We start from the raw sequence: 24,170 nt of genomic DNA, 5'->3' as shown, positions 1-24,170 counted from the left end.
ATGGCTTATATTATCTACTTTCAACCAGATCCCACAAAACAGACTAATAATTTAAAGATTTCTATAAAAGAAAAAATGTGAATATAAGAAACGTGACTAGGATTAGGAAACAAGATAATGGTAGAGTTGATACTTAAACTACTGGAATGAGCTTTTCACCTGCCACGATCTAATAATTTTAGAAGATGGTTAAAATTACAAGAGATTTTCAAGAAGGACATTTGACATATAGGTACACATCTCTCTCTCTCTTTTTTTTTTTTTTTTTTTACTTTTCTGTGTTTTTAAAATGTATGTGATTCAGTAGCACATGTTAATTATTTATAAATAAGTAGAATGAATGTATGCCAGAACTTTTCTCTGATAAGGGTACTCTGCCAGTTTTTGGATAACAAGTAGCCCTATATAGCTTATAACTCAAAAATTCTCGAAATCTTTGTGATAGAACAATTGATGTTTGAGACAGATAACCCAGAGGTAAACAGAGCCTAGTGGTAATTTGTTTGGACTCGATCATGATGTCTGTAGAACATTTCTCCAGTAGGTGTTAGAAAGGGTCTACCAACTAGTTCACAAGTGTCTCATGCCAAAACACCTTGGTACTTGCTCCAGTGTCTTGAAGCACCAGTGACTGGTGGGATATTGTGTGTTGATGGAGCTACCTATAATTTCAGTAAATGTGTGCCATGTTTAATAAATACTATTTAATTCCTAGGTATTATAACTTGCCTACCTGGAAGTGCTATAGTAGCACTGAGGTTTAGTATGGCCATGGAATTGGCAGTGAGCTCAAATGAGAGTTCTAGTCAATTAAAGATAAGATCAGAGAGGAGCAAACTTCAAGGGATTAAATTCTTTCTCTAGTTATTCAGTGTATTTGCTTAGTTATCTTTTTAGTGTTTACTGACTAAATTCACCAGTGAGATGTAGAAGGTAAAGCTCCTGCTTTCTTTCTGTGGCATCCGCTTGCCCTCTCGCGTGAAATTGTGCTAGAGCCCAGCACCTGGGAGAATCTGCCATGGTCAGCATTCCACCCGAGAGCCGCTACCGTGACAGGGTGTGTGAAAAACACCTCATATATTGACACAGAAGGCTCACAGAAAATAATGTGCTGTTGCTTAGCAATTCAGATGACTGGGTAAGCTCTGTAAAATGTAAACTCTGAAGAGATGAACCTTGAAACCAATCATGCATTTGTCTTTGTTAAACAGAATATGTAGAAGATCAGTTGATACCAGTCTTTATGGCTCATGAGCCTAGATTATGAGCACACTATCCTGGGCCCTGTTGCAGTAGTATTTGCACAAGTTAAGTTGAATGGGGGTGAGTGTACACTTTGTGCAAATTCATCTCTTCCAGTCTGATTTTGTTCATTGTGTCAGCCTTTTAGGAATGTTGTAAAGATTCAGTGCCTGCCACATACTACTCAAAAGTTGCTGCTGTTGTTCATGATGACAGTGGTTGAGGGACAGAAGGATAATCACTGGTGATGGGGACCTTACAGACGTACATAGAATTTGAGACATGAAAATTTGGTATGGGAAATTTCTTAAGCTGAACTTGTTTTAGGGCACACTGAATATTTTACTTTCCTTTTTCTCAGCATCAGCAACTTGTGATTGGCGGTACCGGATATTCAATTGCACATCCCCACATCAATGCACTGCCAATGGTAAGAATCCCTCCCACTCCCAATGCTAGTGTTTTAATTGGTCTTTTGATTATTCTCTTTATTTGTAAGCATCTATCAAGAATTTTTAAAGTTTCTCACAGTTTGACAAAATACATCTATGTCTTGGAGTAAAGAAATGTTTTAAAAAAATATGTGTAATGTAAGGCACTTAAATTAATTTTTTGATTATTTAATTAAAAAAGAAAAGGGTGAACCCATAGTTTGCAGATTTCCATTATCCATAGATTTTATAACCTCTTGACTATGGTTGCCAGGATGAAAAGTATTATATAGCAATGATCTTGTATTTTAACAAGTGGGCTCTATTTTGTGAGTACAATTTTCTTGTTAAACTGAAGCTTAGGTTCAATAATAGCTCTTTGTGTTTTTGTCAGTCATCTTACTAAAATAGTCTTTTTGCATATTGTATTTATCTTAATATTTATAGATAATGGGCAATTAAATGGCTAAAATTTTACCTGTTTTTAGAGAGTGAATGATTTTCAGGAGAACCATTCTTACTATTTAAAAATATCATTTTAGAAACCTTTCTGTGTGGAATAACAATCTGTGAACTATGTTATACAGCACAAAAGCCACTCTGTAGGAGTTGAGATTTGCTTTCTTTTCTGCCTATGTCTTGGTTGACTTTTGGCAAAAACTCTTGTAAAATTAGATGATAAAATCGGACAGATTTCTCAAGTTTATTCTCACTGTAGGCTAAGTGATCTCATTACTGTTTACTAAAATCAGAATGATTCTCCCATACAAAATATAATTCCTTACCTAAATGGTATTGGTATGTATTTTAGAGTTCAATAAATGTAGAAGAATAGATTTTTACCTTTTGGGTTTTTTAGAATTAATTACTTAATGATAATCTATTTCAAAATATTTTCTGTAGCACATTATTAAAATTTTTATTTTATTTTTTTAAAAAGATATTATTTATTTATTTGACAGAGAGATAGCACAAGTAGGCAGAGCGGCAGGGAGAGGGAGAAGCAGGCTCTCGCTGAGCAGGGAGCCTGATGCGGGGCTTGATCCCAGGACCCTGGGATCATGACCTGAGCCGAAGGCAGCCGCTTAACTGACTGAGCCACCCAGGTGCCCCTCAAATTTTTGTTTTAAACATTGAATCAAGTAGCTATAGAAACTGATAAAGGCTCATAGAATTTGGTGGGAAATAGTAGATGCATCAGTCTGAAATAAAAGCTACTAAAAATTAACTAGAACCAGGATAGGTGGGTGAGATGAGTTACCTGTGAACATATTCCTAGGAAATGATTCATTTTAAAGATGGACTTGTCAGTATGTTGTTTAAGAGGAAGATTTCCTCTCCCTGTTCCTTCTCTCAGCAGTTAATGGGGAATGTTGAAGAAAATAAGAATTTTTTTGTACGGCTTTAACCTAGCATGAAGGATCCATGGTTCTTCATTAATTTATGAGACACTTGCTGGGTTCTTTAAGGTGCTTGGGTGACTCATTAACCATTGTTAAATCTGCAGTTTCCTTTGGAACATTACAGTTTCTCATGCAAGAAACAGCTCTGTGGTAAATCAACTCCATCATTTGGATTACCTGCCCTTGGCTTTATGTTTGAAGTTCACATTTGAAACCCGTTGGTTTTCTTGATTGTTGGAGCCTTAATCTATGGCATGTCCCCCTTGAGAATCCATTGTGCAGGCTTCTTGGGTATCTGAAGTGCAGGTGCTGTGCAAGTGGTTCTCTCTTCTAAGTGCTTATCTTCAGGTGAATTTTTCAGTGTGCCCCTCACAGAGACTATACATTGTGTTGTTTTTGGAACAGCTCTTAGACTGTATCTCAAATCAGATTATTTTCAACTCATCTGTCAGTTTTGTTGAGAAGTCCTGAAATCATTTTTAAGTCATGAGCACAGAAATTTATGTTCATTTATGTTGGTTCTAAATAAGTGTTAGTGTTAGAGATAAAGAAGGCCAAGATCACAACACACTTGCTTGTGGTCTAGCTGAGGACCCCACAGCCATTTGTATACATTTGCATGATGTGCTAATGCACTTACAGGTATTGGTTCACAGTGATAGTTTTCTCTTGAACCTGAGAAATGCCCAAGTTTTTAGTGAAACCTGTGCTATGTAGTATCTTGTATTTTTTTCCCCTGAAGATACTATAAAGGAATGCTTTGTGGGAATGTACAACTTACCTCTGCCACCCCCACCCTCAACTTTTGTGATATAAGGATGAAGGATTCGTATTATTCTTTTTAGCTTACTCTTCACTTACCTAGGTACAAGTTATTTTAACTCTAATTGCACCTTACATCATTATGATTTACAGCTACTTTCCTAAATAAATGTTGCATACTCTTTTCTGTAAATATCTCATTGTATTAATAGAACCCATTGGCCAGCAAGTGTGTATTATTATTTTAACTTTTTATTGTGCACGTTTTCAAACGTACACTGAAGAAGACAGAATAGCATAATGACCTCTCACCCAGCTGCAGTAGTCACCATTTTTGTCATCTTTAACCACGTTGTTCCATGTCTCCTTCCACCTCCTTCCCCCAGTTATTTTGGAGCCAATACATGTATCACATGATTTCATTCATAAATATTATTTTTTTTGAAGATTTTATTTATTTTTTTGACAGAGAGAGACACAGCGAGAGAGGGAACACAAGCAGGGGGAATGGGAGAGGGAGAAGCAGGCTTCCCGCCGAGCAGGGAGCCCGATGTGGGGCTCGATCCCAGGACCCTGGTATCATGACCTGAGCTGAAGGCAGATGCCCAACAACTGAGCCACCCAGGCACCCCTCATTCATAAATATTTTAGTATGTATCTATGTAAGGTACTACTTAAAAATATATATAATACCATTGTCACACTTTAAAAATCGACAATAATTTTTTATTGAAAAGGGATTTAAATATACTTTTGAAAAATTGTAAAAAAACAAAAATTTGTCGTCTTAAGTATTTTTAAGTGCACAGTTTGTACATGTAAGTGTAAACTGTATTCACATTCTTGTACAAGAGTTCTCTAGAACTTTTTCATCTTACTGATACCCATTGAACAGAAACCTCCCGTTTCCCCCTCTTAGCAGTAGCGGGCAACAATTATTTTACTTTACTTTTTGGCTTTAGGAATTTGATGTTAGCTACTCTCTACAGTATAAGTGGAATCATACAGTATTTGTCTTTGTCTTTTGTGACTGGCTTACTTAGCATAATGTCCTCTAGGTTCATCAGTGTTGTGGCATGTAGCATGTGACAGGATATCCTTCTTTTTAAAGGTTGACTGTTCCATTATATGCATACACCATATTTTCTTTATTCATTCGTCATTGAACATTTAGGTTGCTTCCATCTTTGGCTTTTGTGAATAATGCTGCATTGAACATGTGTGTGCAAATATCTCTTCAAGATTCTGCTTTTACTTCTTTTGGGTATATGCCCAGAAATGAGACTCCTGGATCATACGGGAACCTCCATATGGTTTTCCAGAGTGGCTGCACCATTTTCCATTCCCACCAAAAGTACACAGGGGTTCTGATTTTTCTCTGCATTCTTTCCAACACTTGTTATTTTCTGTGGTGTTCTCTTTCTCCCCTCCCTCCCTTTCTTCTTTCCTTCCTTCCTTTCTTTTTTTCTTTCTTTCTTGGTAGTGAACATTCTAATGGATATGAGATTATGACAATAATTTCTTAATATCACTAAATAGCCGTTTAGTTTAGTTTTCCTCATTTGCTCATAAACAGTGTTTCTACAAAATCCATACATTATATTTGGTTGGTATGTACATCCTACTCTTCTACCTCTTTACTTACTGCATTTTTTCCCTTTTAATTTATTTGCCATGTGAGGTTTCCTCATTCTGTGTTTTAATTGCATCCCTATAGTAAAAAGCTTCTCTTTCCCTTGTGCTTTTTTTTGCAAATCAGTAGTTATATCTAAGAGCTTAATCTAATTCAGGTTTTTCTTACTTTATTTTGTGGTGTCAGGGTGACAGAATATTTCATAAGGAGGTCCTTAAGACGTACATATTTGTCTCTGTGATATTAGGTGACTGTTGACCACTGCTTAGATCTCTTATTTCAATGAGAGCATGCAAGATGTTGGTATCCTAATTATATCAAGGGTTTTAAGTGTCTTTGAGCTTGTGGATTTAAATATTTTATATGTTTATTGCATTGCAGTTTTTATTATTATGATGCTCAAATGGGCTTGGCCAAGGAGCCTTTTTAAGTTGGCTTTTACATAAACTTTTTTATATTTTATAATATGTATTATTAGATATCAATGTAGTAGAAAATAGCATAAATGTATTATTAAAATATAAAATATAGAATATATAAGTGAAACATATAAGATAAATTTATAAAATCATATAGAACTATAATATTGATTTTTATTTTAATATATATTTCTCTACTTAAACCAGTACCACTAACATGATTCCTAAAAATTGCTTTTTTGGCCTATGTCCCACTGAGGCTTACAGTCAAAGTATCGTTTTTACAGTACTTGAAGTAAATCCACTTGTATGATTTTTCTGCCATCTTGTTAAATAGTCACGTCTGTTTATTTCATTTTATTTTTAGTATTTAGAATTTAAATATTTTGATTTAGATTTGTTCTGTAATTATATATAAAACGTTTATGTTACTTCAAAGTAAGATACATTTTTATTTTCTTACTCCCCTTCTAGATAACTGGTTTTTATCTATAGTGCTAGTTTAAAAAAATATAAGCAAACCCATGTACATACTTATATTGGAGATCATCTTATAGTGCTGTATAGTCAGTCCTCATTCCTTTTCATGGCTGTGTGATAGTCCATTATATGGATGTACCATTCTGTTTCAAGAATGGGAGTTGTAGATGTGATCATAAATATCCATGTTATTTTTTTAGGCAATTTGCCAAATTCCCTTAAACATTATGGCATCTTATATTCCTTCCAGCAATGTATGCGGTTGCCTGTTTACTCACTTGCAGACAGTGTATAGTCAGAACTTTTAGGGTGGGGGTGTGTGTGTGTGTATTTTTAATCTGATAGATGAGAAATGGTATCTCACTATAGTTCTGATTTGCATCATTTTGTATGTTTTAGAACTGTTTGTGTATCTTTTTCTTTGAACTGTTCAAAAGATACTTATTTTCAAGAAAATCTGTCAATTCTTTTGACCAGTCCTTCAGACCTCCTATTTTCTCTTGTTCTGATTCTGTAGTCATCCCACAACTTCTTAAAATTAATTTAGCTTAACAGTAAGATTTTCCTACTAAGAACCATGCTGACCAGTTGTCTTAGATTTGATTTCAATGGAATCAGACCCTTGATAAAACTATTTTACTTGAAAAATGAACCCAGAAAGTTCCTGTGGGTGTGGGGAATGGTGGGGAAGTAAGAGATAAAGAGGCAGGACAGATGCCTTAAAGAGTGGGTCATGTTGTGGGCATTTGGGGCTCACACCCTGTGGGTACCTCTGGAGATAGACTAGAACATGCCTCTGAGTTGTTGCACTCCAGCGGCAATGAAGCTGGAGTAATTTGTCTACCAACTCCCATTCCGTATTGGTGGAGTTATGCTCTGGGGTGGGGAGGACATCAGCTCCTCAGCAACTCCTCCCTGACCTAACCTTTGGCCAGAGATGACCCTCAGGGGTTTGTACAAAGAGGCTGCTTACTTCCTCAGGAAAGTTGAGTGGTGAGGAGTTGTGGACTGGGTGCCGCTGGCGTCTGTTGCATCAGTGAATATTCCAGGCTGCAGTTACATTTCTCAGTATAAATTAGGAAATCATTCTTCTCATTCTTACATTGTTTAGTGTATTTTGTCAATATCTATTCTCCTAGAACTTGATTGTCCTAAGAGAACTGATATAAGTTACGACTTGCTAGATTGAAGATAAGGCCCCAGAGAGTTGTGACCATCCCAAGAAGTTGCTCCCAAGAAGCAGTGATCTGTTCCCTTTTACTATCTACTTTTTTTTACTTAAAAGATTTTATTTATTTACTTGTGTGTGAGAGAGAGCACACAGTCGGGGGGAGCAGCAGGCAGAGGGAGACGCACACTCCCTGCTGAGCAAGGAGCCCAATGCGGGACTCAATCCCAGGACTCTGGGATCATGACCTGAGCCAAAGGCAGATGCTTAATTAAGACTGAGCCACCCAGGCGCCCCGGCCTTTACTATCTACTTTTTAGTCATATCGTCTGTAAATTTGTTCTTGTCATTGTAGAAAAGTTCATTGTCCTTATTTATCATCTTTCACTGTCCTGTGATTTTGAAGTGGCATAATTAAATGTGAAAAAAGAATAGCATTACCATATAGATGGCATTGTGTGAAGTATTTTCTTTTGGTTGGGAATTTATGCCTATGGGGAACTAATTTTCAAATCAGTAGTAAAACGGTTGCATTGAAAAACTCTTAAGTCTTTAGGGTATCTCCACCCCCACCCCCCCCTTAATGGATGAAGCTGAAAACACGTACAGGCTCAATTTCTTTCAAAAGGGCTTATGCTTTTGTATATGTCTGAGCAGTTGTCTCTTTGAAAATGTATGGTTTATCTTTTATTAAAAACAAAAAAAGGTAATTCAGAAAAGCAGAGCACATAAATGTTGGAATTGACCCCCTGTATCTTTACCGCTGGATGATTGTTACGTGATGTGAGGCTTATATAACTAAAATGGGACCTGAAAGATTGTGATTATCTATCATCTGAAAGTCAAAGAAAGCTTGGATTCTTACATGGATTTAAGCCTTATATTAAATGTTGTAGTAGAACTTGTTATAGTGGGTTGCTCTTGTTATTTAAAATTTTACCTTCATGCTTCACATAATTTTGGTGTTGCTTCCATAAGCTCTTAATATAGGCACCATGCAACCAGAAACAAAACCTAGCTCTCTTCTTATCTCAAGGAACCCAGAATAGGGAGAAAGCAAGAATTTAAAACCCACATAAAGGTTAGAAGGATGGGTGGTTGATGGAATAATGTTAAAAAGTGTCCTATCCCTGATTTTTTTTATGAACTATTTCCAACTTTTCAAACTGCCCAGACTTGTTAAATTCAGTCTTACTAGATTCTAACACATTAAGGGTTGGGCCACATGCTTTCATATTAGCAATATAGCCATAAAATTTGAAACTACAGGCCATTGCAAGTTTCTTGGGTGTAATGAAACCATTAGGAGGAGTCTCTCTTTTTTTCCATTCCTCCTTCCTTTCATTAATCTATGCATCTTTCTAGTGCATAGTAATGCATTTTTTTGTTACTTTTAATTTTTTGCTCCCAAAAGAAATTAACTTAGTAAAGTTTGGTATGTAAAAGACAGGAAGTTTTGGTTTTAGTAGGCACTGTTTGTTCTCCTCTCCATGTTCTGCCCTTTTAAGCCAGTGCTTTCAGTCATATCTTTTGATTGTTTTCCCTTGGTTCATTGGAACAGAGATCGTTCACAATGACTGTTTTCTCTCCTTCCCTGTGATTACTGTTTTCCTCCTATAAGGAGGATCTTTTTAAAAAAGAAAAAGACACTATAGTTTTTATTTCACTATATTATATAAAGGACAGTCTGATTTGATGTTTATTTCCAGTCAGACGTTTAATGGGATCATTTTGAGTTCATTATAATCTAATACTTTTTTTTCTTAAGCAAGTGAGAGTGGGGGAGGGGCAGAGGGAGACTCCAGGAGAGAGAGACTCTGAAGCAGCCTCCACGCCAGTGCGGAACCAATGCGGAGCATGAACTAATGACCCTGAGATCATGACCTGAACCAAAATCAGGAGTCTGAAGCTTACCCAGCCGAGCCACCCAGGCACCCCTATAATCTGGTACTTTTAAAAAATGACTTAGGAACATAAGGGTTTGTGAATTTAGAACAGATTACATAGGAATAATTTAAATGTGTAGGAGACACTGAAAGACATTTTGATTAATTTAAAAGTTTTTTGAAAAATGATAAAGTACATTAAAATCAGACAGAAATGGAAGGTGAAGTGAATGTTCTGTGTTAGAGAGTAAATATCTTATTTAAATGTCTTTGTAACCTGTGGGTTTGTTAGTATCTCTGTTTTATAGATGAGGAATCCATTATTCCTGTTTATAATCACGTAGGTAATAAATTGTAGACTCTGCTCTGAACCAGGTCTTGTTTCCACAGTTGAGAATGTCTGCACCTTTGAGAAGATTGGAACTATGGCAAGATGAAACTGGGGTGGAACCCTAGGTTCTCAAAAAGATCACTTGTCCTTTATTTTGCATGAGAAACAATTAAGGAATAAAATTGTTACACTGTCTTTCAAAACAGAAGAAATTACATCTGTTTTAAAAATACGCAGAGGTTTCAGTATTTGTAAATTTACTTAAGGTTTTTTGTTATTTTCATTCAAAGGAAGGATTTGATATTTTGGCTGAAATTTCAGAAACTAAGTCACAATAACATATTTGATTTGAATATTGTATACTTTTGAAGTATATTTTGTGTTTCCTTCACTAATCTTTAAAACCATTTAATTGAGAAATGTATTTTGTTTGATAATGCCTTTTAATATATTCCCTATATGGTATTTCTTCCCCACAGCTGTGGATAGGATGAAGTAAACAGTAGCTTTCATAAAAAGAAATACTTTAAATTCAGGTATTTTGAAATGATAAGTTAAGTCATTTATCTACTTTTTTTTTTTCTCCTTAGAGTGGGCTCTACTTATAGTAGAGATGGAAATTTATTTCAAAATCAAACTTTCTCTGATCTACCAGCCATGTAGGGCAGACCTTTTTATCACCACCAATCTATAGCGTGCGTGTGTGCGCGCACGTGTGCACGCACGTGTACTCTGTGACTCATCCAGACACCTTGGCCCTTGTTTGCCATTGTGTCCCCCTTCCCTTGCCCTTCCACCTCTGCATCCAGACCTGCAGTATATACTGTAGCCACTGGTGATGTGTGATACTGAGCACTTGAAATATGACTAGTCATAGTTGAGGTATGCTGTAAATGTAAAATGCATACTAGTTTTTGAAGACAATATACTTTTGATTTTGAAATATTGGTTACAAGAAATGATCACATTTGGGTTAAATATGTATATATCATACGTATTTTATTGGGTTAAGTAAAATATATTATTAGAATAATTGCCCCCTGTTTCTCTTTAAATTTTTCATGTGACTACTAGAAATTCAGAATTACATAGTGTGGTTTGCATTGTGGCTTACGTTGTGTATCTGTTGACAGTGTTGCCCTAGACCTTGCTAGTCATAGCTGCCTGACCTGTAGGTTCTCCTTATCTGCCAGAAACAAGTCATCAGAGCAGTGAAGAATTTGGCTAATGCTAAGACCGGGGGAAATAGGAGTGACCCTCACTCAGAGCATTCCTAAAATTAGATCATGGTGTTGCCAGGTGAACTGGGGGAGAGACCCAGACCCCGTTCCTAATGTGTCACCAAAGGCTCTTGTCACAAGAAAGAATTCAGGGACAGACACACAACAAAGGGAACAAATGACACAAACAAGAAAAGTTGATTAAAGTGAAAGTACACACTCTGGAGGTGTGAGAGCTGGGATGGGTGGAAACTGGAGCAAGTGGGCTGCACGCCCCGGGGAGGGGTGGGGTTTGGGGTGGGGTTGGGTTTCTGCCTTTTATTAAGGATTGTTAACTAGGGGGTGGACTATTCATTACGTGGGGCAGGGATGCAGGGTTTCTTGAATTTTCTTCTGATTGGGTCGGCGGTTTCCCGTAGTGGCATCCGCCATCTTGGGCCGGTCTGGTTTGATCAGGCTTCATGTGGAGTGTGGCCCGGCAGGCCTCTAACGTTCCCCACAGCTGGCTGGACTTCCTCACCGCTGGTCTCCAGGTGTCCTGTTAGAACCTAACTACCTGCCTTCTCTAACATCGGGACTCATCATAAAGCTAAGTAAGTTGTCCTCACTAAGTAGGTCCTAATTTTACAAATAGGAATTACAGCTCAGAGAAGTGATGCCATCTCACATACAAATTTGTCATAGTTACAGAACCAAGACTTGAACCAGATGGCCTCATGTAGTCCAGCATTCTTTAAAATTCTGTATCATACAAATTCTAGAGAATCAGAATATTTTTCAGGGATGAATCATGAGAGCTTGCACAGGAGCTCAGGAGGAGATAGAATAATAAGGCTTAAAGCATTTTAGTCTAGGTTTTGTGTTTTGTTTACTGTTCAGTGCTAAAGAAAAATGTCAGGAAATTTTTCTTTTATTATAATTAGGTATTTTTCTTATCTGTGTTATTTTCTTTCTTGGGAAATCAGTTATTAGCGTTTGCTTTCCTTTGTACTTGTTACCTTGTCAAATCCTTTTTTCCCTAGATTTTTCCCAGTTGTAGTTTCCATTTAGTTCTTTTTATACTTTGTACTTCTGAGAGCTTCTGTCTTTCCTGTCAAGTACATACCTTTACCTTGTGGAGGATGGATTAAAATAGCTACCTTAACGTTTTTGTTTGATAATTCTCACATCTGGGTAATCTCAAGATTGGTATCTCATTCTGGCCTTGGAGAATTGGTCAGATTTTCCAGATTCTGTGTATGTTTAATAATTTTGAATTGTATCTTATGAATGTTGTGGGCTTTGTTTTGTAATTCAAACAGGTGATCTTCGTGCTTAGTTCTCCTTGTCTGTGGCACGGGCAGTGTCAGCCTCCAGTGCCAGTTCGGTGTTCAAAGCCTGTGCTGTGCTGCTTTGGGCCTCCTCCTTGCATGCACCCCTCAGGGTTAGTGTGGGACCCAAAGAGTGGCTTAAGTCAAAGGTTCTCAAAACCTTGGCTTCTTTGGGTGTGTTCTGCATACATATCTTGGGATGCCTTTGGGACTAGACAGAATTACAGTATTCCCTCCTCCAGCTCTCATCATCTTCCACTCCAAAGGCCTTTTCTTGCTTTAGCTTGACTCTTTGGATTGAAAGGGACTACATCAGTCAAGCTCTTGAGGAGGGGGAAAAAAAAACCCACAAAGAGATGTGTCGATTATAGTTTTTTTTGAAGTGGAAAAATAGGGAGTTATAATTTTAAAAATGAAATAGTGGCTCCTCCTGGAGTGTGAGCACAGTCACTGGACAATATGTGGAAAAACATGTGGACACTGTAGAGCAAACAAACAAGTAGGAACTGGACTTGAAGTGGTTTCTTAAAAAAAAAAAAAGGGAATGGCCCTGGGGTGAGTTTCTCCTCTTGCTGGTGTTTTGCTTCAGGCAGGCTCCTCTTGGCTTGTTTGCAGTCTACTGGCTTGCGGAATCAGATCAAATTCAGAAATACCACAGCTGCTGTAGAGTGATGGGAGTCCAGCAGGAGGAAGAGGGAGGAAATCCCGGAAAAGAAAGAACCACAGTGGTGGAATACCAGATTCTGTGTAGAAACTCTGCCAAATATGTGGCTGACCCCTGCACTGGAAACAGTTCAGATGTCTGTCAAGAAAATAGATAACTGTTTTGTACATACAACACAATACTGCTGAGCAGTAGAGAGGAACAAAGTCTTGATACCTGCAGCAACTTGGAGTAAGTTCTGAAACAGAATGCTGAGTGAACATAGCCTTTTGTAAAACTGGGGCAGAATGGGGCGCCTGGGTGGCTCAGTTGGTTAAGCGACTGCCTTCGGCTCAGGTCATGACCCTGGAGTCCCGGGATCTCGAGTTCCGCATCGGGCTCCCTGCTCAGTGGGGAGTCTGCTTCTCCCTCTGACCCTCCCCCCTCTCATGTGCTCTCTCTCTCTCTCTCATTCTCACTCTCTCAAATAAATAAATAAATAAATAAAATCTTAAAAAAAAAAAAGCTGGGGCAGAATGATGATTCTTTTTCTATGATGTCCTAAAAACAGGCAAATTTGGGGCACCTGGGTGGCTCAGTCAAGTGTCTGCCTTCGGCTCAGGTCATGGTCCCAGAGTCCTGGGATTGAGCCCCGCATTGGGCTCCTTGCTCGGCGGGAAGCCTGCTTCCCCCTCTCCCACTCCCTCTGCTTGTGTTCCCTCTCTCTCTGTGTCTCTCTCTGTCAAATAAATAAAGTCTTTAAAAAAAAAAAAGGCAAATTTACCTGTTGTGTGTTGGGTTGGGGCAGGCAAAACTAATGTTTAAAAAACAAGTGGTTGGCAGGGCTTAGAAAAATGGATTGCATGGGTGTTGGGGACAGGGATTAAGTGGGAATGGGCATATGAGAACTTTCTAGGGTGATGGTAATACCCTGTGTCCTGTTAGGTATTTGGGTTACTTGAGTATATCATTGAGTGGTAAGCCTAATATCTATCCATTGTATTTTATGTAAATTTTTTCTTTGAAACACTGTATTAATTACATCGCTGTAATTAGTAACAGAGAAGCTGAAGTGTATATGGGGAACGTATATGGACCTGCAGCTCATTTTGAAATGCTTCAGAAGTTAAGATCAGTTGGGAGAATGGTAAGACAAATAGAAGGAAATGTTAATTCTAAATCCTAGTGGTGGCCATGTGAATACTTCCTGTACAGTTTTTAAAATGTTTTCTGTATGTATGAAAATTTTCACAATAAAAGGTAACAAAAATACTAGTAGGTAGTATTTTTCTAAATTAGTTCCCTGTTAATAGGTTGTATCAAAATTGATACTTTTTTTAATTTGAAAATACTTTAAAAGGTTTATGAGTGGCATTTTTTGTGCCTGTACACTGAGCTCTGAATTTTATAGGATGCAGAAAGAGAAATAAAAATGAACAATAAAAGTGAGAAGACAAAACATACCCACACAAATAATTTGATTATTTCAAAGTGATAGAGCAAAGGCTCATTATGATCATTTATAATACATACATTCTGAGGGTATGGATACGTAATTAGAGTGTGCTTGGAGTCAAGTGTGATTAATGGGAGATGGAATCCCTTGAGTTGCTTATTTTGAACAAGTTTTTGAAAATACTGTTAGAGGCAATTACTAGATTTCTCTTTCCATTTTTTAAATTGACCAGTTGTCATTTATGAATTTTGGCTTAGGACACATTTTTTTTAAGTATGTTGTATTCATTTATCAAAAGAGGAAAGCTGCATAATTTTTATACTAGAATTGTTAGCCAGATTAAATTAGAATTTGTTTCTAAAAATCTGTATTTTATGGTAATAGTATGTTAATGACTTGTTGGGTTAAAAGGCAAATGATCATTGTTCCAGAATTTTGTGGTTCTTTTCTAATATTTTTGAGAGACAAGTGTAATGCCATTAAAATGTAATACCCAATATTAAGTATAACATTTACAAAATACTAATTTATTTCCTATCCTTATTTACCCTTAGGAAATCTATTCTGTTAGGCTAGAGATTTAAAATGTATATATCAGAATAAACTTTAAGTAGGTGAGGATGAGAGAAAAGTAAAACATTAATATTAAAATAATTACAAATTATTAATTACAAATTGTAATAATGAGATGTGAGATTTTTAGCCATTAATTTGATCAACTCAGTTTCTTTTTTATTGGCAGTTATTTCTTCCCCCGTCCTGAAACAAGAATTTCCAACAAAACCAGGCAGTTATTAAATATATTTTAGAAAATAAAAAGTTCAATGAAACTGTATGATGTTATAATGGCTTCATATTAGTAACCAAAATAGTCTGAGTTGTACTTATTTTTGGTCTTTTGTCTTTTTTATCTCCAATTTTATTGCAGTAATAAAAAGAATTGCCATTTCTAGGTATTATATAACTTTTTCAAAGCATTTGTGCTGCTATATTGTACCCAGGTATAGCCATTTACATTGTTCCAAGGATTCTCTATTATTGATAACTAAATGAGATATTTTGGTCTTTGAGCAAATTATACCATGTGATGACTTCTATAAGTGGTGGAAAGAATTACAAATGTGTTTCTGTTCTACAAATTGAAATTTAGTTAGGAATAATCAGTGGGCTTCATGCAACATACCAACTAGTTATTTAAATTTCAAATTTTCCTTTAGCTGCTGCTGATCTTGGTGTCAACCCTTCCTAGAGGAGAATATTTACCCAAGACAGTAGTTCTGAATTTTTGCAGGAGCTGGTTTATAGCTGTATTATACTGGCTAAAATATAGTATTTTATCATTAATAGTATTCTTGTCAGTAAATAAGCTAAGTGTTTAAGTTTCTCTGAAAAAGTCATGGAGGGGGTGGTAAGGTAGATGGAGAAAATTGCTGAAAACAGCTCATGCTCAAAATAGAGCCCTAAAGTATGCTTTGCATATCCGTCCTGATTTCTGTTGTTTACCATTAAGTGTAAGGTTATTTTAATCAGCTCATTAGGATTGTAAATCAAAATACCTAAATTAAAATGGAAAATAAATTCATTGTAAAGGAAAATTTTGCTTCACAGATTTTATCTCAAAGGTACATGGATATCACAACCATTTTAAGACTAGCCAAGAACAGATTTCATTACCATCAAGACTACTTTATTTTTGCCTTTGTTTCTACCAACCAGAGAGAATTTTATTAGTGATTCCGAATAACTTATTAGGCAATATATTGCCAAGGTGAAATGCTCAAATGAATAATTAATGGAATTGCTTGTATGCCAACTTATTTTATAATCACTTTAGGTAATTTGCATAAAACAAGGTGTGTTTTTTGTTTTGTTTTGTTTTCACTGAATGTTTCATTGTATCTTTACATCCTTTAAAAGATACAGATTACGTTCTTTAAAAGAGTAGATTTTTGACAGATTTTTGATTGTAGAGAGGGGTTTATTGGTTCTTACATTCCTGGAGTTTTAAGTCAGCCAGGTAAGAACTGTGGCATCAGCATAAGGGATAAATAAATAGTGGAATGTCAGCTGATGTAGCAACTTAAAACGTAGTATTCAGTTTATTAGACCCTGAAGGATTTACTCGGACCAGGCATTATTTAGGTAATTGCAGTTAGGCAACCACCAATTTTTTGAGGCACCAGAACCTTTCTATTGTTACTAGTAGAAGCTTGATTTCTTTCAGTGTGGAGAACTTAACACTTTTTAAATGTTTCTAAGTGTCATTGGGAAAAGAATTATTTCAATTAGCTCTGTCAGGAGGAGAAGCCACGTTCTATTTTGAGAGCTAACCAGAAAAAAAAAATTATTATGCATAGGGAAAATATACTCATTAACAAAAAAGGATATCACAAGCATAATTATTGCATATTAAAATTAAATGTTTAATTTACTCTAATCATTTTTCTTGTCATTTTACTTTTTATTCAGTTACTTAATTGGGGACACTTGTGAGGCACTTTATCACTTAATGTAATGTTAGCCCAAAGGTGTTTCTGCAGTATTTTCTAGATTTACTTGGGCAGTCTGGCTGGCCAAAGGTGAATAGGATTTTTCAGGTCATAATTTGGTCCCTCATTACTAATCTCATAATGCTACTAAGGCTGGTATATTGTAAAAACCTTTTTAGCAGTTAAAAATTATAAAGTAATTGCTCTTTGAAGTTCAAAATTTTATGAACATTGTTTTCATCTCTGTTCCCACCCACTGTTTCCAATGTTAACAGTTAAACTTCACTGTTAACAAAAGTCCTACATTTTATTGCTTCTTCCTGAATTTGTCCATAGATTCCCTCAATGTTAAAACTAGAGGAGCCCTCTCAGATATCTAATTCAGCACCCTCATTTTACAGATGAGGAACTGAGGCCTTGGACTAGAACAGAGGTCCCCTCACTCAGTCCAGGACTCTTTCTATTACATCATGCTGCCTGATGTTTGTTTATGGAACTCAGCAACATCACATACAGGGTGAGCTTTTTTTTTTTTTTTTTTTAAATGAACACACAAAGTGATTTGCTACTCATCGACTGCTGTTCATCATTCCTGTCTAACTCATTCTCTCCTTTTTTACCCATACCTATCTTAAGCCATAATATAGCCCAGTTGCTTGTGACTTTATTTTGGTGCTGCTTGTTCTTGGCATTCAGCCATTATTTTTTAAAAGAGTCAGACTTTTAGGAAGGCTGAAGCCTGCTGTAGCAGCAGTAGGGTAAAGTATAGGACCGGATGGTTTTGTAGAGTTTTAAATTTAGATTTAAAAAAAAAAATGAATTGCAGGTATGTACAAGAGTGTGGATATGATGTCTAAGAGCAGATGTGGTACTGGATAGGAGAGCAGTTTTTTGGTGAAATAATAAAATGCCAAGAAATATTAGCCAGTGGTGTGACATAATTGTGTTAACAGTGGCTTATCCTGTGAACTCATGGATTTAAATAAGCATATTTGTGTTTTAGACTTTTGAGTTATTTTTTGTATTGATGTTCAGATTCTCCCATTTTTGGCTAGTGAGTGCTTGTTCACATTGGTTCTTGTGTCCTTCAGATAAGACCCTACTAATTTTAGGTAGTTTTCTTGTTCTCTCGTGTAAGATATTACATGCTCTAAGATAACATGGTTTTCAGGGGTAACTAAAGGACTTTCAGGTTCTCATAGTATATTATTTATAGGTTTCTATAGGACCAATGGGTCATTTCTACTCCCCTTTCCATTTTATTTTGAATTTTTATGAACATTGTCCATCATTAATTTTGCTTTTGTGAAAGAGTAGGAAAAAACAAAATCTTTCAGCTTAATGAAAATTAAAATGTTTTTCTTGTATATTCATTTTTTTAATCTCTTGTCTTATGTCACCGAAATAACCATGATGTCAACATTTACAATTTTAAGGTAAACTAAAACACTAATGCTCAACTATGAATGCTGGATAAATTTGTTGGATTGGACAGCATACCACCATCACAGTCACCTGATACTTTGTATCACTTACATATTACATATTGTAAAGTTTTTGGAGTTCTTCGACTATTTAGTTAATCAGCCATTTTAAAGGGTCCCTACCCACCTGCCAGATAACTAATTGGGTTTCAGGTGGACTAAATCAGAGGTCCAGAAATGTCACGTGACAATAGTTTTCTTGAAAACCTATGTGTGGGAAGAAGGGTTGTTGATTTTTTTTTTTAATCAGTGTGTAAGTATATATAAATTGTGCGTGGATTATATTTCTCATGCTGGAATGGGAATGCTATATTTTATGACATGAAGTTTTTTTAAATACATTTGAATAGCTACTGTGTGCTTGGTGCTAGATGTAAAGTGTAGACTGTCTTTTAAATATTAAAAACAAGTATACATAAGAGGTGATATGACGACAGCATTAGCACTTAAATTATAATGGTCTTCCATACGTTCCTACCTACCTGTGAGGTGTGTAGGTTAATTTTATTTCTGTATTACAGAACAAGAAACTGGGCCTCAGGAGCTTGATTTAATGTCCAGATGTCAAAAGCAGTAGCATTTGAAAGAAGCCATCAACATTCTGATTTCTAGTCTGATAATCTTTTGCTACTGCCCAGTTTTCAGAAGAGAAAAAAAAAAACAAACAAAAAACCCAACTGTGATGTTGGTATTTGAATAGGCTTCATAAGGAGATGACATTTGAAGAATAGAAGAATTTCAGCACTTATATTTGGAACAAAGAGCTAAATAAAAAGCAGGGGTTTTAGAATGATAGACCTGAAATATATGTACCTGATGGGTAGACTAGATTCAAAAGATACTGTATGGCTAAAACTGTGGAAAGAGCCAAGATGTCCATCGACAGATGAATGGATAAAGAAGATGTGGTGTGTGTGTGTGTGTGTGTGTGTGTGTGTGTGTGTGTGTGTGTATACACACACAATGGAATATTATGCAGCTATCAAAAGGAATGAGATCTTGCCATTTGCAATGGCGTGGGTGGAACTGGAGGGTGTTATGCTGAGTGAAATAAGTCAATCAGAGAAAGACATGTATCATGTGACCTCACTGATATGAGGAATTCTTAATCTCAGGAAACAAACTGAGGGTTGCTGGAGTGGGGGTGGGGTGGAAGGGATGGGGTGGCTGAGTGATAGACATTGGAGAGGATATGTGCTATGGTGAGCACTGTGAATTGTGCAAGACTGATGAATCACAGACCTGTACCTCTGAAACAATGCAATATATGTTAAGAAAAAAAAGATAGGAGGGGAAGAATGAAGAGGGGGAAATCGGAGGGGGAGACAAACCATGAGAGACGATGGACTCTGAAAAACAAACTGAGGGTTCTAGAGGGGAGGGAGGTTGGGGGATGGGTTAGCCTGGTGATGGGTATTAAAGAGGGTACGCTCTGCGTGGACCACTGGGTGTTATGCACAAAATGAATCATGGACCACTACATCAAAATTTAATGATGTAATGTATGGTGATTAACATAATAAAAAATTTAAAGAATAAAAGATATTGTATGGCTAGATACTTTGAGATCATAGAATGGGAAACTTCAGTGCCTGGCTAATCCCTTTGGAGTGAAATGTGGAAGTTATTAAGTAGCAGTAAATATATATGATATAATCAGTTATGTTTTATGCCTTGGTGTCAGAAAATAATAGGAAGAGACCTAGGAGACTCTGAGGCTAATGTAGTAATACAGGTGGCAGGTACTGTAGAAAGAAAGGCATTGCTGAAAGTGGTGCTGGACAGGTAATAGGAGATAGACTCGCTAAAGTTGCAGGTAAGAGCTGAGATGGGAAGTTAATCCAGCATGATACTAAAGTTTCAAGTGTGGCGAATGGTAGAATCAAGTTTCATGTGTGGTGAATGGTAGAATCAGTGATAGTTATGGGCAAGAGGAGAAACAAATTTGGGAGTATAGGACATAAGTTGCCTCAGGTAATACTGAATTATGAGATTCCAAAAACGCATAGAAATAGATATGTGCGTCACTCAGCTGGAATTGGATTCCTTGAGTAGGAAAGATCGGGATGTGTGGAGTGGCACATAATAGGAAAGATGGTGGTTTTCTCATTCTTGAGAGTGTTGGGGATCATTAGTTGGGACAGAAGACAGAATACCAGAAGGCTAAAAAGAAGTCAGCTATACATATGTTAGGGCAGGAAGAAAAATCAGTTCGAGAGAGGAGAGAGGGCAGACAGAGTCAGGAAGCCAAGTGTTAGAAGTTCAAAGACTGTTCTGATTTTCTTCTTAAATGCTGAAAAATGGTCAGGAGTGGAGATTAAGGAGTATGAAAACCCATTGGATTTGGCGGTGATTAATAATAAAGTGTTTTAAGTTCAAAAGGTCAGAAGTAGAACTTTAACAATAACAAAAATAATTTTACAGATATTTTTCTTTTATACATTATACTTAAATGTGTAAATGTGATTATTTACATTTTGTACATAAGATGAAACTCTTTCCTTTTGTCCCCCCAACAGTTTATTATTTTTAATGATTGTGTAATACATGAATATTATGAATATACTCCAATCTTATTTTGGTACTCCTCTTTTAATGAACATTTACTTTATTTCTTTGTTTTTCCTTTTTTTCCACTAAACAGTGTTCCTAAAATAAATATCTTTAGGAACTTACGTTTTATTTCTCTAGGTTGTAGGGTGTGTGTATTTGTTGACTGACCATTTTAACAACAGAAAATATCAAATTCTTACGATTCAGTCTAATCTTACTTGTAATAGAGGTTGACAGATTGTTTTTCAAAAGGCTTTTTCACATCTTCCACTTGAAATATAGGGGGATAACCTTTCTCCACATTTCTGTCTGAAATAGACATTCTAGATCTTTTAAATATTTACCAATTGTAGTGAGTGCAATTTTACTCCTTGTCACTTTGATATGTATTTCCTTGATAAACTAGCAAATTTTTATGTACTCAGATACAACTATCTTTTCTTGTATAGTTTTTGAGTTTCTAGTCTTGGTTAAAAGGATTAGACATGTAGCCTCAGTGTTTTGTTAAGATGTATATGTGAAGTATGTGTGCATAGGTACATGCACACACGCATTTACTTAAGATATCCAAGTATTAAATCTATCTGGAATTTATTTTGTCTGTTGTAAAACACGTGTGCCCATTTTCATTTCCTTTCAGGTGGATAGTCACATGTTGCAACACAAGTACAATACCAATCCATTCTTTTCCTTTGCTCAGATCTTTGTGTCTTTCAATAGAATACTACGTTTAGTCATATAAATTTAGTAAATATTTGATAGTTTTTTTTGCTTTTGTAAATGGAATATTTACTTTCTTGTCTGTATTTAAAGGTGCTTATTATTGAACCAGAGAAAAGCTATTGTTTTTGTTAGACTCTGTATTAAATTCCCTAAAGAAAGGCTAGTAATTTTGCTAATTATATGGTAGTATATCATAGAAGACCCAACAGATTCTATGGTACAGTTTTTTTCTCTTTTGTATGTTTTTTTTCTTACTTCTTCAGAAAGTCAGCACAAAAGAATAGAATAAATAAAAATAAGGATTTTGAAGTGAACAAAAAGTCAAAGAAGTACTAATAACTTCTACCAAAGAAGTGAAGTCACCTGAGATTGAAGGGCTTTTGGTGAGATGGGTTCTTTGAGGGAAGTTAAAGTTTTTTTAAATCCATGATGGAAAATTTGATAAGGAAGTTAAAGACATAATAAAATGATTGCCAAATGGCTCAGCGGGGCAAAATGATGTTAGATACCATTATGGTTTGGGGTTTACAGGGCTTGAGTGGGAATTAGCAAGACTATTTGAGCTGAATGTCAGGATTAGAGCATTTGTTGTTGAAGTGTCAGATCAGTAGATTTGCATCAAAATGGAGGGAAAATCGATATGGTCAGGAGGTATGATGACAGATTGAAGGGTACTGAGAAGTATGAGTAATTTGAGATGACCATGAAAACCTGTTTGATTAGAAACTGATTAGATCAAAGATTTAAGGAGTTTACGGTAAAAGAGAGGTGTGTGTGTGTGTGTGTGTGTGTGTGTGTTACAAGATTCAAAGATAGCGAAGTTTTTGAATTTTGTGCCATGATGCACAAGTCATGGTTTACATGACCTGAGAAAGTTGTTAAAATATACATGCCTGGGCTGTACCTCTGACTTGCTGAAACTTAAGACTCTTCAGGGTTGTCATGAAGTTTATGACATTACTTTGAAAAAGCTGCCACAGGTGAATTTGATACACCTTAATAAGCAAGGACTTGGCTAGAAATGAGTGTGGTGGGCCTTTTTCTTTTTTCATATTCAGGGTTTGGCCAAAACGAAATGGAGATAAAGTTATCAACATTGTGCAGGTAATGGAGGTTAAATTAGGAATGGATGAGAAGGAACATTGAATGTCATTGAAGATTATCTTTCTCATCTTTTAAAACACTACTGACTAGTCGAAAGAAAGCTTTTATTCACTGTTCGCAACAGGTAATACTTGAGTGCCCTTTGTGATTCGGGCTATATTCCAGGCACAAGTATACTAGTGAATAACAAGGATCAAGTATCTGCTGTCAGGTAGCTTCCTTTTTTTTTTAATGAGCATAAGTTGTCATTCACAGAGTATTTGTTGAGTCACCAGTGTTTGAAAAATCTCACCTGTACCACACATTGTATGATCCAGTGTTTATTTTTTCTTTAGAGTAGTGATCTATATCAACAAAAAACAATGTTGAAATGAATGGTCTCATTTGTTGCTGTTATCTCTGACTACTTTTAAGTATTGCCCTCAGTTTCCTTTACCACTAATAACATAGCAAGGACAAGACAAAGGTGAACCCATTTCCACTACATAAATGGAAAAAAGGAACCTTCTTTTAGTTTCTTAGTTTCTAGCAGTCTTGAGTTTCAGCGCAGAATGCTTTTTTCAAAACACAGAACCAGATGAAAGGGAAATAATTTCATACTCCTACCTGCTGGCCATGAATAGATTAAAATTTTTTATAAGATAATCCAGTGACATCTGATCAGGTAACCAGACACAGACTAGACAGGTGGAGGTCTTTGTTTCAACTTCTTGCTGTTCCTCTCCTAATTCAAATCTCTATAAAGTTTTGCAAATGATAGTAGATGCTTTGTATTCATGTGTCTGCACGTGCACTATTGCAGTGGGTTCAGTTTTCCATAATGTTCATACCTAGTGCTATAGCCATCCCTTTCAGTCTTTTAAGTCAGTTTTTTTTTAAGAAGACTAATTATTTACATGTAATTGCTTTGATATTTTCATTAATCTGGGCAACCTACAATTTTCCCTGGGAAGGGAAAAATTCTCTTGTTCCATTCAGCTCTAAAGCCTGCGATTCCTTATAGGTTATATCAGTTAGCAGTTAATTTTATATCAGCAGACCCCCCAAAATACTACTTTCCTCCTGATTTGTGTACTTACTGTAATTTACATTTTGAGCTTTTAGGTAAGTAGAGCACCTATAAAATGCCGGGACACCTTGTAGTAGAGTGAAAATAGGTGTGACTTGTGGGAACAGTTTTAGCCTTAAAAATATGTATATTACTCAATTCAAACTCTTTTTTCTTTTTTTTTTTAATTGTATAGTTGGCACACATTGTTACATTAGTTTCACTTGTACAACAGTGATTCAAATGCTTATTGGTTCTAATTTAATATGTATTCATTTTCACTATAACATTCTTATTATAACAGTAACTCTTACTATAACATTAGCTATTTTAATTGAAGTCAGATGTTCTTGAGATCAGTGGCCCAAGCAGAACTTCATATATT

The 24,170-nt window shown here is 36.0% G+C and overlaps 1 protein-coding gene across 10 annotated transcripts in view; it reads left to right on the top strand.

Moving 5' to 3' along the window:
• The window catches only part of TBL1XR1 (TBL1X receptor 1), a 173,800-nt gene that overhangs the window by 83,340 nt on the left and 66,290 nt on the right, over nucleotides 1-24,170 (top strand). For 8 of the 10 annotated variants that reach the window (XM_027583737.2, XM_027583733.2, XM_027583736.2 and 5 more), the window contains one exon: nucleotides 1,604-1,672. The exons of the other annotated variants lie outside the window; for them this stretch is intronic. The gene's annotated coding sequence lies outside the window, so the exon portion shown is untranslated. The remainder of the gene's footprint in view (nucleotides 1-1,603; nucleotides 1,673-24,170) is intronic. 10 annotated transcript variants of the gene reach the window in all.

Source organism: Zalophus californianus, chromosome 1, assembly GCF_009762305.2.
Source record: "Zalophus californianus isolate mZalCal1 chromosome 1, mZalCal1.pri.v2, whole genome shotgun sequence".
Lineage (NCBI taxonomy): Eukaryota > Metazoa > Chordata > Mammalia > Carnivora > Otariidae > Zalophus > Zalophus californianus.
Note: the sequence above shows the minus strand (reverse complement) of the source record. Positions and strands in the feature narration are given on the sequence as shown.